The following is a 17804-nucleotide window of genomic DNA, read 5'->3' on the forward strand; positions in this document are numbered from 1 at the left end:
AATAACATCCTGAAGAAAACAAAACTGAGGCTGTATAAAACTCTAGTAGTGCCAGTGTTACTCTATGGATCTGAGACATGGAAGATGAACAAAGGAGATGATAAAGCAGTGAATGTATCCCATAATAGGTGCCTACGAAGGATCCTCCGAATCCGATGGCAAGATCATGTCTGCACCAAAGAGCTACTGGAAAGGGCAGGCATGAAGCCACTGAGTGCGGAAGTGTTGTCTCGTAGATGGAAAATGATTGGTCATATTCTTAGGAAAGATCGTAACTGATGATTGCAATGTTGCTATGAGCTGGGCGCCAGAAGGTAAAAGGAGAAGGGGAAGACCAAAAACCACTTGGAGACGTACAGTAGAGAAAGAAAGGCAAGAGGCGGGTTGGAGATCGTACGAGGAGGTGCGGACAGCAGCAACCAATCAAGAGGAGTGGAAAAGCTCTGTGAAGGCCCTATGTGTGCCACGAGGCATGAAAAGGATTGATGATAAATGTGCTATAAATATCATTCTAATAAGTAGAAAGAAATAAGAGAAAAAGGTAACAAATAGTGCACTACATTAATACTAACAAGAGCAAGCTTTTAGAATATTTACACAGCGACACTTGGGACAAATAATCTTAAAGGAACGTATGTTGTCACCATCGAAAAAATCATATAATCGATTAAAGTAAAAAGATTTGAGTTGGCGTTTGAAAGAAAGAAGATGTATTAGCTACTTTGATATCATCGGGAATACCATTCCATATTATCGTAATTCTGTTAAAATAATAATCTCGGAAAAGGGAAGTATGAACATGATTTGTCTTAAGGTGGCTCGTACCGGTTTTCATCTTTTTGATGGTTTGTAACTTTGAAAGAATACAACAGAAAGACTGACCAAGGCCAGTTGAACACTTTTACGGGGTTGAATTACATAATCATTGGTCATCCAAAAATAAGTGTCATTTCGTCACTAGCAGTTTCCATGGCAACGCTTTCATAGGCTTATTCAGACGCATTTTTTAGCTTGTGGCTTAAATAATTCGAAAACTAACCCGGTGACCCCCTGATTTTTTTCAGTGATTGCTTTTGGCACTTGAAAAGGAAAATGCACAAAGATTTTTAAGAAATTCTACGAAGCGGAGTTTCAGAAAATCTACAAAAAGGACAATTTTCACACATCACAAATTTCCTCCCGTAGAATTTTCTAGTTTTTTTTCTGATGATTCCTTTCGACGTTATTATCATATTGGAACAATAAAAAGAAGGGGTCACCGGACTTGTTTTCATGTAATAGCTTTCGTGAGTTTAGCAATTTCCACGCGCGTTTTAAAAATCTGGATTCTATAAGATCGACATTTGCTCATGATCTGTTTTAGCTACCGCTGACAATTGCGTGTGCTCGCGCGAGCACCTACGATCTGATGTTTACAGACGTTTACTGCTAAGAAAATCATTAAACAGCCGTCAAAGACAGCCTCCCGAGCTCATCTTAAGAACCCCACACACGACTTCTGACTATATCATATTATTTTCCTTTAAGTTTCAAAGTCTTCTTCCACTTCAGGTAGATTATCCTTCAGTTGAGTTCTTCTTTTTTCGCCGTCGCAAGATTTCATATCGGTTGAATATTTCTTTTAAATGTGAAGTGAAGCAACCTTTACTTCTCCGAGTATCGTCTTCGTTATCTTAGTTTCTATCTCCTGCATTCTATCTCCTGCATTCTATCTTCTATCTCTTACATTCCTGCTCAACACATCAAATACAAGCTCTTAGGTAAACTTCTCACAAAAGTAGAAAAAATTCCACGCGCCGCCATCTTTGTTTTGAATTTTCATCTTTTGATCTCGCGCTTCTTTCGCACGTTTCTCTCGCGCGCGTCACGCAAGAGTGACCTGTTCCCCGCGCGAGGAAACTGGTACGAGCCACCTTGAGGCAATGAGCAGTATTTGCACGACGCGTGCGTCCCTGAAAAAACGAGAAATAGTTATAAAATTCAAAGGTAAAATCAACCAGATTATTTAGGCATTTATATTAGAAAACCAGATCCAAATATTCCAACCAATAATTAAGCGGCAGTAGCCTTAGCTCGATAAGGCGATCTCTATATGACAGATCGCTGCCTTTGCCAACGATGAAACGTGAGGCCCTTCCTCTATATTTCTGAGAATTAAACAATAAACTTCGCATAAATTATTGAAGGCGTCGGCGAAGGCTTGCTTTATTTCTTAACGATTATACATACAGACATAACACAGTACCTTGGTTAAGACAACGGTCTTAGTTAAATAAGCTTTCCCAAGATAGATTCCTGAATCATAAAAATAAGTAACTTTGTTATAGATGCCTTAATCCTGACAATGCGGGCTACTATACATTACTGGCGTCACTTCCTGTTTATTTCTGGGAAGTACAATAACTTCGCAGAAAATAATAGATTGTGTTTTAATGCTTGTGAAGAGGCTCTAATCCACTGCATCCGAGCGTGCTAAACGAGGTAACTATCGCAAAATTATTCCTTTTTATTCCTTTTTATAGTTCATTTTGGAAAATATTAGTTAACTAATCTTAAGATCAGTGTCCTTGTCAAGGTAGTCTGTTACCTATGCATGTAAAGAGGAGTGGTTGTTTAAATTTCAAAAGTTTCCTAACGGTTTGGATCGAAAGTTAAGGCGAGCTTGTCATCTATTTTCTTCTAAATTTTTTTGTTAAAAGGAAGACAGGATTCCAAACGGATGCGACCTTTTCCTGCGGACGGATCTGTGAACCAAATTTGTACGGAAGAAGTATCATTTGTGCCACTTATTTAAGATCCACTTGTTTTTGGCTTGCCTTACTCGTTGGGCTCAGAGTCGCCATAATACATCCATTCAACTCTTTGCGTGCATGTTTTACGAAAAATGGAAGCAAATTCGAAAAGCATCCAGAGGGAGGTGCATTTTCTTTGCGTTAAGCGTCCTAGGTCCTCTAGGGCACAGCTTTAGAAAGACGAGTTCGAGCTCTATAGTAGTATTGCTTTACATAAACCAGTGAACGCATCATTTACAGACTTAAGGCGGACATGAGCCAAATCATGAGTTATTTCAAGCTGAAGTTTTTCAGTTTAGGACATGAATTTCTATTTGAAAATTGTCTGCTTCCCGTCAGGTGAGGAGACAGAAAATCATTGCTTCATAATCCTCTTTTTCTGAATAAATATAATGCTAAATTTAGAAAACATTCCCTGACATGCGGCCATTCTCACAAGGCAGACAAATAGAATTCATTGCCAGCCACAAAAGATATACATAATTTATTATTTCACAGAGAACTCACAATTCCACTTTTGGGTGACACTGCTTTGACTGCTTTTTCTACCCGTTTATAAAGACTTAAGCGCTATTCTGAAGGAAAGTTGAGGAGTCACCTTTCTTCCGTCGGTGATTTAACAAATAGATTGTTTGCGGGTTCTCATCGTTGTAGCGCTTAAGTCCGGATTTTTCTGTTGCTAATCGCCGGATGTAGGTGTTCCTTTCACATGCCATGATTGGGGGCTGTTAAGATCTAATGGCAACTAATGGATTCGACTTCATTAGGCCCCAGACTATATACCTTATTTAAACTCGGTCTTGCTACTGCACGCACTCTGGATCTTCGGAATCTCGTCGAAATCGAAATTCCTGGGTTGGAAGAAAAATCATTTCATTATCCACATGTGATTTTCACAAGCAGATTCCAAAACTTTTCCTGCGGTCAATGTAGAAAGACAAACTACAGTGGAACCTCAATAAATTGAACCTCTTTATAAAGAATTCCTTGGTATAACGAACGTTTCTTCAGTTTCAGCCCGACTAAAGTTACAGTAAAATGTATGCCACAGAATCTCGATATAACGAACGAATTTACCCAGTCCCTTGGCACTTCGCTAAATCGAGGTTCCACTGTAAAACGCGATTTCGGTGTGTTACTTAACTTGCCAAGTGTGCAAACAGACATTCTCGAGATATTTGTAAGGGGTTATTCCGATAATGGGTAAGACAATATTATGAAAAACAAAATAATCATCTCAGAACTTGAACGAAAAAGCTCAAAGATCATTCATTCCATTGTTATTTCTCAGTCACATAATGGTATTAAAAAGCTTTCGTAATTTTTATGATGGCAACTGCTGTACTAGTAGATAACGAGCGCAAGTAAAACAGATTTCTAAAACATTAGTCTGGTAGCGTAGGACGTAGAAAACACAGAATTAGCTGGAAACAACGCGAAACAACACCTTCCTATGTTCCAAGAAGGACAAAATTTGATCTGGTAATGAACAATTTCCAGCAATTATTCTGTTGTGCGTTTCGGACTGGTTTTTCTATACTGTCAGTGTCATTTTCTATGTTGTTGTTGTTGGTTTTTTTCTTTTTGTGGCAGCTAAATCCGCTCGAAATACCATCAGTTCTTGTTTACCTATGATAACCTACGCATGACGACTGAAAATGTACGCAACCCCGAACATTCTCGCAGTCTTAACCGACAACAAAAGTAAAGCTGAATTGAAAGTAGGGGGAATCCCTTCATTTAATTTCTTTCATCTATCGGGCCACTCTTCTGGAGCAGGCTATTCAACGACCCTCTCTCAACTCGCCAAAAATTGAAGCAATCAAAGGGGCTTGTCTTACTGGACAACAATGGACTGCATGTGGCTTCTGACATAGCACAATTTTTATAGCATTACAAACTTGAACTAGAGGATATCATGAGTGACGCTAGAAGGTAATGAAGCACAATATTTGTATCACATGCAAAACAGAAAACCTGCCACGTCCCACATATTTATGAGTACCTTGTTCCACAAGAGAAAGATAGCTCATAAATATATTGTCTAAAATTCAACCAGTAATGAAATGGTTTCAAATAAGGATAACTATAGTCATATAATGATAATATCAAAAGGGACTAGCTCGAAAGCCTCATGGATTCCCTACACTCTTGGCTCAAACAATGATTACCTATGCTTCTTTTACTTTCGCCTGTTAATTAAAAACGACTTTCCCATTTTATTGCATTTCCGTTAATTTAGTTTTAAAAGGGCGTTGAAAACGTACCTGTTTCTTGAGAGCTTTTTCTTTTAGTTGTAAAAAGTGTCCAGACGTTTATGTGTAGAAAGTGTTTTTAAGAACTTTAATTATTATTACTATTATTACTATTGTCTCTACACGGTGCGTGAGACTAATACCGTTTCGGAGGTCGTGACTTTCAATACGTAAATTACAGACGACCGTCGTTTCAAAAATTAATGACATTGTGCATAGGGAGAAGGAAGCTGGCATCTGCCGCCGAGGAGGTCATGTAGGGCGCCGAGACGAAATCCGATTTCAAGTCACACCTGAAAGGAGTCGGGGAGTGCGAGTTTCTGCGAACTACGGTAAATCAACGCGGCTAACTCTATCCCGACCAGCAGACAACGTACCAGACAAACCAGTTAAAGCACAGCTAAAAAAAGATATATTTACATTATTCCGGCTACCATGACGTTTATGTTCTTAGTTGGGGTATCCAACCGTGATTTAAGTTGTTTGTGGAAGGCATCGTCCACACGTATCCAGAAATTTGTGAAAACGCAATTTTTTTTTTTTACGAATACGGCTTGCGTCCACACGTATCCAGCCTATCCGGAAATTTTTGAAAACGCTTACCAGAGTGGAAATTTTTTATCCGATACGAATACGGAGACGTGTGGACGGTCGTATCCGGAAATTTTCGAATACGCTTACGTCATTCTCTTGGATCCAGTCTTCACGGCGAGCATTATAAACATGGCGTACACCAAGGTTGTAGCTTCTTTGTTGGTTGCTCTGATTTCTCGTTTGATATCATATGCGTTCAGATAAATTCAGCTGTGATAAATTTACACAACCAATACATTAGAGATCGACAGGATGTTTTGAGATCGTTATCAATGAACAGTAGGCATCATAAAGTCAAAAAAAGAGCGAACCATCACTGAAGGCGATTCTGGACGCGACCAGGAAGGACAAGCGCATGGTGGGACAATTTTATCAATGGCACAATGATCGAAGAAGAATGAATAATGGCGAGGGATAATGAGCACTGTAAGCTTTGAGAATCTCGCCATACTTGTCAACACAAGATTCCCAGTCGATGCTTCGTTTTGAAGTCTTTCGTGACCGTCAGCAGTAGTTCAACTTCATCATCGGTCCATTTGTGTATATCAGCATACTTTTTCTTGACTTTTTCAGCAGATTTAGACATTTTTGCGAGTGATAAACTACAAGATTCGGCTGATTACACCTCGCAGTAGCTATGGCGTGAAAGAAATGGCGCCAAAATCGCAATTATGCGCATGCTCATTTCAGGATTCCCTCCGGCAAAAGAACTGGGCACTAGAGCAAATCAGAAAATTTCCGGATACAATCGGATACGTGTGGCGGCTGAAAACGATTCGAATATGCTGCATGTGGACGCGAAAATTTTCATATCCGCAAATAAATATTTGCGGAAAAAAAATTTCCGGATACGTGCGGACATGGCCCAAAATAGTGTTATGTACGAAATAATAAGCTCAGCTATCATGTTGAACAAAATGTGGGACCTCTTGAAGTTTTCACTCCAGCTTGGGTATTCATACCAGAGTTTCTACTCCGGATATCGCGAAAATTCACTTTCTTATATTGAGAAGATTGAGAAATAGGAAAGAATAATTAGGTGTAATCTCGGAAACCGAAACTGAAAACCTTGGGAGACCGATTAATCAATGGCATATGGTAATTTCTGGACTGGACTGGACTGGACTGGACTGGACTAGTAAAACGCGGACTAGTAAAGCGCGGACTAGTAAAACGAGGACTAGTAAAACGCGGACTAGTAAAACGCGGACTAGTAAAACGCGGACTAGTAAAACGACAACAACAAAAAAACAATTTCATACGAAGTCGATCATAAGACTTAATGGCAAGCCAATTTAGTAAGTGACAATACCTGTTTGACTTTTAAGCTGCAAATGGGTTTGACATGCGCCAGATACAAACGAATTTATAGTTTAAGCTAAGAAAGAATTTTATTCAGCACCAGTTCAAAATTCTAAAATACACTTTCGTTAAAAATTTCACGGCAGAAACGCAGGAATTCGATGAATAAAAGTCGCATTAAATCTCCTTGTGTCTAGGTAGAAAGAGTCTCATTGACTTCAGCTTTTCGGTGGAAGAATAACCGATTTACACACGCCGTTACAGAAAACAAACAAGCAGACTGACGACTCCAAAACACAATTTGCATTCACTTACAATTTCACTTTCCGTGACATTTTAAAACGGAACAGAGGTAAATCTTCGAAGATTAATCGTCGTTGGAAATAAAAAATACTTTTCGTAAGATCTCTGTTTTTCTCTTTACGAGAAAATCGTCGCATGATCAATTATTTCGTGTGTGTTTGTCACACAAGTACTGCTGTGTCTTCAAAAGCGAATGCTTCAATTGACAGGTGTCACATCGTGACAGTTACTTTTCCAAAAAAATGTTTGAAAATTTTTTTCGGAAGCCTTTTAACTACCTTTACAAATAAAAATCTTTCGTTGAAAGTTTTCTCTTTAATTTGAAGAACCCGAGTGATTTTAGGGCTACAATTACGAGTTTATTTACGGGAAAATCCTCCTTGAACTGAACAATTTTATAGCGAGTGAGTTATAAAGAAAACAAACGTTATTCAAATTAAAGAGAAAGCTTTCGCCGAAATATTTTTTATTTGTCAGTGTAAAGATAGTTAAAAGGTTTCCGAACAAATTTTCAAACATTTTTTTGAAAAGTAACTGTCACGGTGTGACACCTGTCAATTGAAGCATACGCTTTTGAAGACACAGCAGTACTTGTGTGACAAACACACACGTGTGAACTGATCATGCGACGATTTTCTCGTAAAGAGAAAAACAAAGATCTTACGAAAAGTATTTTTTATTTCCAACGACGATTAATCTTCGAAGATTTACCTCTGTTCCGTTTTAAAATGTCACGGAAAATGAAATTGTAAGTGAATGCAAATATGTGTTTCCCGCTCTTTTTGATTTTTATCTTTTTTCACACGCACGCACAAATGACAACTTTGTCCGCAACGGACGCGGGTCCTTTCGTTTAAAAAAAATTTGGCAAAATCGGTCAGGCCCACCCAGGCACACCGGCGTCTTTGATGATTTTTAGAATTTTGAAACTTTTAGGAAACCGCAAAAATTGGGTCACATTAGAAAATGCTTATGTTGACAGAGTTTAATCCCTAGAGTAAACAATTCGGTCGTAATGCGACCCGAGCCTTAAAGAATCCAGGATGCTACACCAATTTTTGAACAGTTCAGAAATATACGAACAGTTCAGAAGTTCCCATTACGGACCGACCTATGCTGGTGAATAACACTTTTATCTTTTTCTAACGCATAAAAACAATGATTGCTAAAAGAACCCGAATGATTTAGGGCTACAATTACGAGTTTAATTACGGGAAAATCCTCCTTGAACTTCACAATTTGATGGCGAGTGAGTTATAAAGAAAACAAGCGTTATTCAAGTTAAAGAGGATGTTTTCGCCGAAACATTTTTTCGATAAGCAACTGTGACGATGTGACACCTGTCAATTGAAGAAGAAAGAAGCATACGCTTTTGAAGAAACAGCAGTACTGGTATGACAAACACACACGAGTTAAATTATCATGCGACGATTTTCTCGTAAAAAGAAAAACAGTTAGAGATCTTACGGAAAGTATTTTTTATTTCCAACGACGATTAATCTTCGAAGATTTACCTCTGTTCCGTTTTAAAATTTCACGGAAAGTCAGATTGTAAGTGAATGCAAATATGTGTTTTGGCCGGGAGTTGCCAGTCTGCTTGTTTGTTTTCAGTAATGGCGTGTGTAAATCGGTGTTTCTTCCACCGAAAAGCTGAAGTCAATGAGACTCTTTCTACCTAGACACAAGGAGATTTAATGCGACTTTCATTCATCGAATTCCTGCGTTTCTGCCGTGAAATTTACGACGAAAGTGTATTTTAGGATTTTGAACTGGTGCTGTATAAATTCTTTCTTAGGCTAAACTTATAAATTCGTTTGTATCTGTCGCATGTCAAACCCATTTGCAGCTTAAAAGTCAAACAGGTATTGTCACTTACTAAATTGGCTTGCCATTAAGTCTTATGATCGACTTCGTATGAAATTGTTTTTTTTGTTGTTGTCGTTTTACTAGTCCGCGTTTTACTAGTCCGCGTTTTACTAGTCCTCGTTTTACTAGTCCGCGTTTTACTAGTCCTCGTTTTACTAGTCCTCATTTTACTAGTCCGCGCTTTACTAGTCCGCGTTTTACTAGTCCAGTCCAGTCCAGTCCAGTCCAGTCCAGTCCAGTCTACAGAATACCATATGCCGACACTGTTTGCCAAGGCCATCGATAAATACTTTTCGTAAAAGCTCATTTCCTCTTTCCCTTCTGAGAACAATGGACTGCATGAAACGGATGTTCCTTCAGCGAGAAATATATGCTAACCAAATGTTTCACTTTGAGTAATATAATGTGATCTGTAGCCATGGGTATTCATTTTGAAAGGTGAGTGATCTATATCTTGCATTGTTTACATACTTGCAGAAATACATTGTTCAAAACTTTGTCATGCCAATACATCTTTGGTTTAGTTATTTGTAAGATATCGACAGGGAAGTCTAGAGTCCGGCTGACATTATATTTCAAGATTTTTGGTCAAATTCTCTTTGCCGTAGAGCGAAAGAGGACCGTCTGATTTGTTAAACAAAACTGAGTTAATGTCTTGCCAAAACTGAGTGACTGTTCATGGCCAATTAAAACTTTAACTAGTAGACATGGCCATTCAATTATCTCTTCACCATCGACAATTTTTCAATAGACTTTAAAGATAATTCTCCATTTTGTCTGTATATTGGTCAGGTACAAACCGTTTTTTGCCTTTTGTTAAATTTCTTAAAAGTTTCGCAGTTTCTTTGTCTTAATAAAGCAACGGTTGGTCAAGGTTTTACGTCGTAAAATTTAGGACGTGATATCTGACAGAGGAATTTGATCCCCTTCAACGTAAAAAAGGTGTCAGAAAGTCAAATATGTGCTCAAAGTGTTTTGAACAGTAATGAACGCCATATATGGGGTTCATTACTGCTCAAAACACTTTGAGCACATATTTGACTTTCTGACACCTTTTTTACGTTCAAAGGGATCAAATTCCTCTGTCAGATATCACGTCCAAATATGTGCTCAAAGTGTTTTGAGCAGTAATGAACGCCATAACAAAGCGCGCATCGCACAAATTCAAAGCGGAAAAAGTAGGCACACATGTGATTATAGCCTTGTCTTACAATGGTCAAACAAGAATTATAAACTATTTATAATCTCTTGTTTTATAATTTCATGTTTTCCACGGCCCATCGTCGAGCGAAAGAAGGTTGGCCAACATACACTCTTTAAAACATAAAAAATGTAAGGTTTTCGTAAAAATTTTGTACCTTCCGGTATGTTTACGATCATTTTCACATTCTCACACAATTAAGTGATCTGCTCGGCCCTTTGTGGAAAGAAAAGAGGTTTGCGAACATACAACTTTAAAGGATTTGCGAAGCTTTTTTGGCTTAGCATCCCACACACTAAAACAACAAAGATAGAGGCCGCGCGAAAGAGAGACCTGGTACAAGACCTGCTGGTTTTGACACACTTGACACGCATGAATGCCATTAATCCATAAATTTTGGCTGTGATGCTCTTGTAAGGCGTTAGTGCGCTTAAAGAAAAACTTTGCTGATGTTTCTTCCCTATTCCGTGAAAAATCATTTTTACCTTTTCCATTGCTGAAACCCACCCAAACTGGATGAGGAACTGGAACTTGTCAGGATTAGATAGGTGGGAAAAGGGTTAAATTTGTGGAATATCAATTACGGAAATGTTGTTTACATTTACATAAACAGGCCCCAACTTGCATCATCTTCGACGTGAATATTTCTCGCGAAGAAAAGTTGTCCAATCACATGACCGTATTAAACAATGCAAGAGTTATTCCAAACGGTTTATCATCAAAATAGGAAATTGCTGCCTCCTCATGGAACAGCGTAGGACGCTCCGAGTATTTATATGTATACATGGATCGTGAACAATATTATCGCGTCTGTCGCGCTAACTTCGCACTTCGCGTTGGTCGAGAAAACCGGAGGGCAAAATACGACATTAGGAAGATAAATAGAAGAGTACCTAAGAATCAGTTAAAATTATCTCGGTGAAAATTTCTGGAAACTTAATTTGGTTTCTTTTTTCAATCCCTATTGAATTGAAAAAAAAAATCACGAGGCCTTTGTTCGGATCCCTTCATTCACGGATGATACGCAGTGAACCATTTCTAGGAAAACAATCTAACTAAAATGAATGTGTGAACGATTCATGCCATAACTGAAGTCTAAGTTTTAAATCGTTGATTAATAAATCTTACATTTTTGTACGGCAAGAAAACGCTCAAACATTATGCCAGGCATAACACTCGAAGAAAGCAGACGCTAACAAAGCATTCTTTTATGTAGATGAGAATCATATATCGCGGCTTTTCCCAACCGAACGCATTCGGCGAATTTTCTGGGTAAGTTAGTCGTTTTCTTTCGCTAACAAAGAAGCATAAACCAAGAATTTTTGTCCGTCTATTTTAGGCGTTCGACACAATCGTAGGTTTATGAAGATGTTCAGCGTTTTTGTAGAAAACTAGGCAAGAGTACCATAGAACCCCATACATTAATTATGCATTCAGACTAGTAGACTTTGTTTTTAAAGTTTTGTCGTGAAAGACAAAGAAGTGGAATGCATAATTAATGTTGGGGTTATATGGTATTATTTCCGAAGACCGGAATGTAAATAGCCAGAGTATGTCTCGAGTCGTGTGTTCAAAAGTTTATTTATCCAGCTCTAGGTTGTCGACATTCTCAGTTACTAACTTAATCTTGATTGGCTACTTTTCCTCACGAAGTTAGCAGTTCACCCTGAAGCCCTTAGTAAACTATACAATAACCAAAATTGCGAATGCAAATATATATTTGTATATCAAAACAATTTACCTCACAACCCATTTTTGTTTTCCGGACTAAAATTAAAGATACACTGTCGCGGAAGTCTAAGAGTGTTGAAGATTTTTAAAAAAGGCACAGGATCATTTTTCCTCAACAGTATTTCATTCGCGGTTGCAACTGCTGTGTGAGCAAAATAATTTCTAAAAACGAAAATCAGTCAGTAAGTTAATCAGAGGGTTTTGATCATAGTATCTTGTTTTATTCATCTTCGCATCCATCAGATGTCAAAAATTCCATTCCTTTTTCTCAGTTTCTACGAATGTCACAGAAGGAAAATACCAATCGAACCGTTTCATTTGGCCCCTGCCACAATCAGGCAGTTAAACCCATCATTTGTCAAAACTCTAAATTATTTCAAAACGATCTCGAAGCTGGTGCAATTCAACTTTCACTGACTAACTTCAATCAAACACGAAAACAACAGGGGCAACTTTAATTTTGTTCAGAAGAGTCTCAGAAGTTCAATGATCAGCCCGGAACTTTCAACACAAACGCGCGGCCACACGATGCAAAACTAGTTTTTTCATTCACGACGTCGAGAAAATAATGAGATCTAAGCGATCCATTAAGATAAAAGATCATTTCACTTGCACCTCCGCCAAAATTGAATAACATGCACTTATTGCAGAAAGATATACACAAGGAAGACGGGTAGATGACCGATTCCGAGAACACCTTCTCGACATAGAAAGAAATGACAAGGATGCATCAAAACCAGCCTGAGTAGCTAGACGCTTAAATCACCCTAATCACTCTAAGCATATAGCACATGGAACTCTAAGGTCTTTCCTTACCTCTAGTCAATTCTAAAAGCCGCAAAACCCTACCACAAAAATTCATCTTTCAAATCGGCGCTCTTTACCCACGGTATCAATAGACTCTTTTCATTCAACTAATTCGTTCTTCTTTTTCTCGTTGCCATGTTCCCACCAATGGCATAGCTAGCTCCATTTTCTGCAGATTAACACACACAACCCCCAATTCCTTTGTTTGCTCTGACCAAGAGCTAACGCTCGAAACGCCAGCTTTAAAAAACTCTTTATGGTGGCCAATTTATATTATCAACTCAGTTGATAAAACAAAACAATCTTGTTCTACTCCTAACCGACGTAGCACCACATTTTCTTTAAAAACGTTCCCTCTTTATTCTTCGGCCTTTTAATGAGCTTTCATTATTTCAACAGTTCGTGCAAAACATCAGACAATCACAGCGATTCCGGTGGTGTGAGCTCCCGAATTTAGAAACTAGTAAGGCGGTTTTCAATCCAACGATGATGCATATAAATTAAGACGTGCAGTTTTTTAATGTGTTGAATGTAAAAATCGATTGAAAGAGTTCAAGTTAATCCCGTGGGGTTTTCGGTGTCAACTCATTCGCTTGCTTGGCTTCCCAAAAGTCACACAATTTCTTTCTCATTTGCCTACTTGCTTATTTGCTTGCTTACATATTCATCTATTTACTTACAAAGATGATAGCACAGCGGCTTCAAGTTTTGTAAAAGCTAGTCATCACAAATAATAATAATAATAATTATAATAATAAAAAAATGATAATAATCACACCTTGTTGATAAATTATGGGAATATTCTTAAGTCTTTTATAGTAACATTTCTTTGGAAAAAATCAGATGAGCGTGAAAACAACGATCAACAAAAGAAACGATGTTTTAAAAATAACAAAATCATTTTAACTCACCTAAAAGCTGAAATTTCGCAAGAGTATCCAAATCACTGCTTCTCTCGATAAATCAAAGACCTATGCAATCGCAAGATGTTTTTTTTGCCTACTCCCGACTTGGTCTCCCTGCAGCCGTTGTTTGGTCTTGTCACGCAACGCGCTTTCTCCCGGCTGGGGAATAAGGCCACTCTCGATTTTTTACGTTACTACATCGCGGGCGACGAGCGGGGCAAGAAAAATGGTCCGAGATATGAGTGGTCAGCGGTAAAATAGCTTTAATAAATCATGTAGAGACAAATCATTTGTAGTTGTTGTATTGACTGATCGTGATATCAATCCCGAAATGTCAACAATAAACTTCGCTCTAGCTAAATAACAAGTTAAGCAATTTTTCAAAAGCGTCGACTATACAAATATCCTTCACTGGTCTAATAAGCAACGAAGGCATCGGGAAAGACATCAAAAAATGATATTTGTTTGGTAACTTGCTATGCGACGAAAATAAAGTATCGTGACTTCGGTTGTCCAAGGGGTTAATCACAGCTGCATGGCATGCTTTTCACTTGATTTTTGCAATCTCTACTTTTCTTCCGAGAAATGAAAACTAGGAAACTCTACAAAAATTGAGTTCTCGATCTGAAAGATTTTGAGTCTTTTATAAGTTTGTATCCACAGGCTAAGATGAAAATCTTTCATAGAAATTCTACTGGCTGAAGTTCTCTTACTTCATCATATATGAACAATCGCCTCCATTCCATGTGAATATATGCAAGGAGGAAAACTCAGAGCTTCAAGAAACAGCCAAATTAAGGCAAATGTGTTCACCATCCCTCCAATCTTTCTAATTAAGGCCGCTCGTTTTCGGAGACCTTTTCTCAAAACAACCGTATGTGAAAATAATTATATTTTCCGTTCAAAATTTTTCTTTCTATTCACTTTAACAGATGCAGTCGGGATGAAAACTAAACGTTCGAATCGAAAAAAAATAAAAAATTTTGAATTCTGGGATGTTCTTCAAATTGGCTCCATTACGTTACGATTTTGGACTAGTGCCCTAATGGCAGGTGAAATGTTGTGTAAGCGTCTCTGCGAAAGGCACATTCAGACAATTTGCGTGGAAAAACTGGCCACAGTTATCGCACCCAGCCAAGCCAATCCGAATGGGGAGATTCATTCTTACGGGTTGTGGAGTTTTTCGGAGCGATTCAAAAATCACTCAGATCGAGAACTCAATTTCTGTAGAGTTCCATAGCTTTCAATTCCCGCCGGGAAAAAAGTAGAGATTGCAAAAATCAAGTGAAAAGCATGCCAGCTGTGATTAACGCTTTGGACAACCGAAGTCACGATACTTTCTTTTCGTCGCGTGGCAAGTTAGCAGACAAAAATATCATTTTTTGATACCTTTTCCGATGCCTTCGTTGCTTATTAGAGCAGTGAAAGATATTTGTACATTCGACGCTTTTGAAAAATTGCTTAACTTGTTATTTAGTGAAGTTTATTGCTAACATTTCGGGATTGATATCACGATTAGTTAATACAACAACTAGAAATGATTTGTCTCTGCATGATGTATTAAAGCTATTTCACCGCTGACCACTCATATCTCGGTCCATTTTTCTTGCCCCGCTCGTCGCCGGTGAAGTAGTAACTCCCCTCTCGATTAGGCCTTCGTGACATATATTTGGAGTGTTGGCATGTTGGCTGACGGTGTGAAATGGAAATTAGAGAACAGTTTGGGGTGAGGTGAGGGTATGAGGGGTTAAATTTTTGTTTCCAAGTCTCATAAAGATTTATTTGTTTTATTTTTTATCGTGTGATCCGGCCAACCACAGCTCCTAATCACAAGGCTTGAACTGAGAGGGGTGTACAAGCTTATCCATCTTACCAAGGACTTATCAAGAAATACATACAGGTTAGTACCACTCGATTTCATCATAGCAATTCAAGAATACCAGTGATTGTCAGAATATTTTGAGTGATTGCCTGATTTGAGCGAATGGATGAATACATTTCCGATCCTATGAAGTAACTTCCGCACAGTGGCGGAAATTCTGAATTATAGTTGGCAAAACCTCATATTTTTGGAGCCAAAATGAGAACATTCGCTGATTAGTGTTAAGTTATCTTCTGGGCAACCTTTCTTCATAATCTTATTCTCTTTCTGCCTGGGCTTATCAACATTAACTAGAATTGATGCGAAATTTAACCATAGGTCACGGAATTTAAGACAAAACAGACTCAACAGATCTAACCGAAATCTAAACAGGTTACAGCGAATAGCAACCCAGACTTCTGTTCTTTTACTTACCTTGGATAACATTACATCCCATCGAATCAAAGAAAACATTTATTCGATGTTTTTTTTTTTACGTCGTCCTTCAAGATCTATCTTGACATATTTCACACGGAGCTAAGATCGTGCAAAATTCTACATTCACGTCGAGGGATTTTCCCGATAATGCAGAGAGGAAGGATCCGCCTCTTTCGATTTTTTTAGCCCCTAGCTAGCTTGGACTGTCGCTAAGTTTTAACGATAGAAGTAGAATAGTTCACCTTCCAAACCAGTTTTTTATGCTAGCTCATTCTTCTCATTTCAACATTTAAGCCAGATGCAATCTGATTGCAAAGACTGCACGAGCTCCCTTACTTTTCTGGACGCCACAGAATGGATTTAATAGGGGTGGGGAGGAATAGTGTATAGCCAGACTTTCCAACTTTATTAAGGCATTAAAGCCGAGAGAGCGAGCAGGAGAGCTTCAAACCTCTCGTGGAACGGTCACTCGTTTTCACGGCTCTGTTTAGTGCGCAACTTGTCCATACACACAAAACCATCGACAAGTCAGGCTACTAAAGCAACAATTACAATAGGGTGGCACGGGGTTTTTGCGTCACGCTTGATGGTACCAAAATTTGCGAGTAAACGCTCTCGGAGCCTCTGGTTTCAGCAACTAAGTCGTCCCATTTGTTTAAAAAAATCGATATGAAAAAGGAAACGCAATTCATTCCAGAATAAAAACGTTGGATGCAATACATTTTTAAATAATACATCCGATAGGTTGAAATCTGACAGTGTTAGTATTAGCTTAGCATCATCCGTTGACATGAAGCTTGATCGGTTAAAGAGAGGGGCATTGGGATCTCTTAGAAACCGCAAAACTGCAAAAAAAAACCCGATCAAAATCGAAAACCGCATGCAAAACCGTCTAGACCGATAAATTTGTACATCTCAGTTGTCAAAATCCTAATCGATTTGATACTGTGTTACAGGTGGAGCAACACTGAGGTTAGCTCAATTGGTTAGAGCGCCAGACTGTTGTGCGGGAGGTCGAGGGTTCGAGTCCTGGCCGGACCAACACTCAAGGCCATAAAATAACAGAGAGGAATGTGCTACTTTTTATAATATCAAGAAATGGATAGACATTCTAGTCTTCTTGGATAAGGACGAATAAACCGTAGGTTCCGTCTCCTGCATCTAGTAATTAGTTAATGTGGTCAGGCAAGGGATTTTAAAGAACCTACTCACGAGATTACTGTGATGTGGTCTGGCCTGGTTACTGGGAATTGGGGGGGAGGGGGTATATTCAAATAAGTTTCCTTCTATTGTTTGTAAACTGCTGATGCAGTCCGGCGAAAGTCCCCTGAGAAGTGTTGTGATGCGCATTTCATCATATCCACATGTTAATTTGAGCAATATAAATTTTAATTAATATATTATTATTATTATTATTATTATTATTATTATTATTATTATTATTAAAGTAGGTTTCGCGGCTATTCGAGATCTGCAGAGACGTATAACTGCTGCTCAGATCGAAGAGAAACCGGAACCCCAATATGAGAAACTGAAAAGGTATCTGACGAAAACCGAAAACCAAATGCTGAAAACGGAAAATCCGCAAAACGCAATGAACAGAAAAACCGACGTTTTTGTCTTAAAAAACGAAAAACCAATGTAAAAAATAGGCAAAACCGCAAAACCCCAATACCCCCCTCTTTAAAAAAATTCTGTGTGATTCGTCGTTTCATTGAAAAAATTCAGCGTGATGTGTGATTGGAACCC

General features: G+C 38.4%; 1 protein-coding gene across 1 annotated transcript in view; it reads right to left on the minus strand.

Moving 5' to 3' along the window:
• The window catches only part of LOC111328758 (uncharacterized), a 209563-nt gene that overhangs the window by 82822 nt on the left and 108937 nt on the right, over positions 1–17804 (minus strand). The window lies entirely within an intron of this gene.

Source organism: Stylophora pistillata, chromosome 8 (genome assembly GCF_964205215.1).
Source record: "Stylophora pistillata chromosome 8, jaStyPist1.2, whole genome shotgun sequence".
Taxonomy (NCBI): Eukaryota; Metazoa; Cnidaria; class Anthozoa; order Scleractinia; family Pocilloporidae; genus Stylophora; species Stylophora pistillata.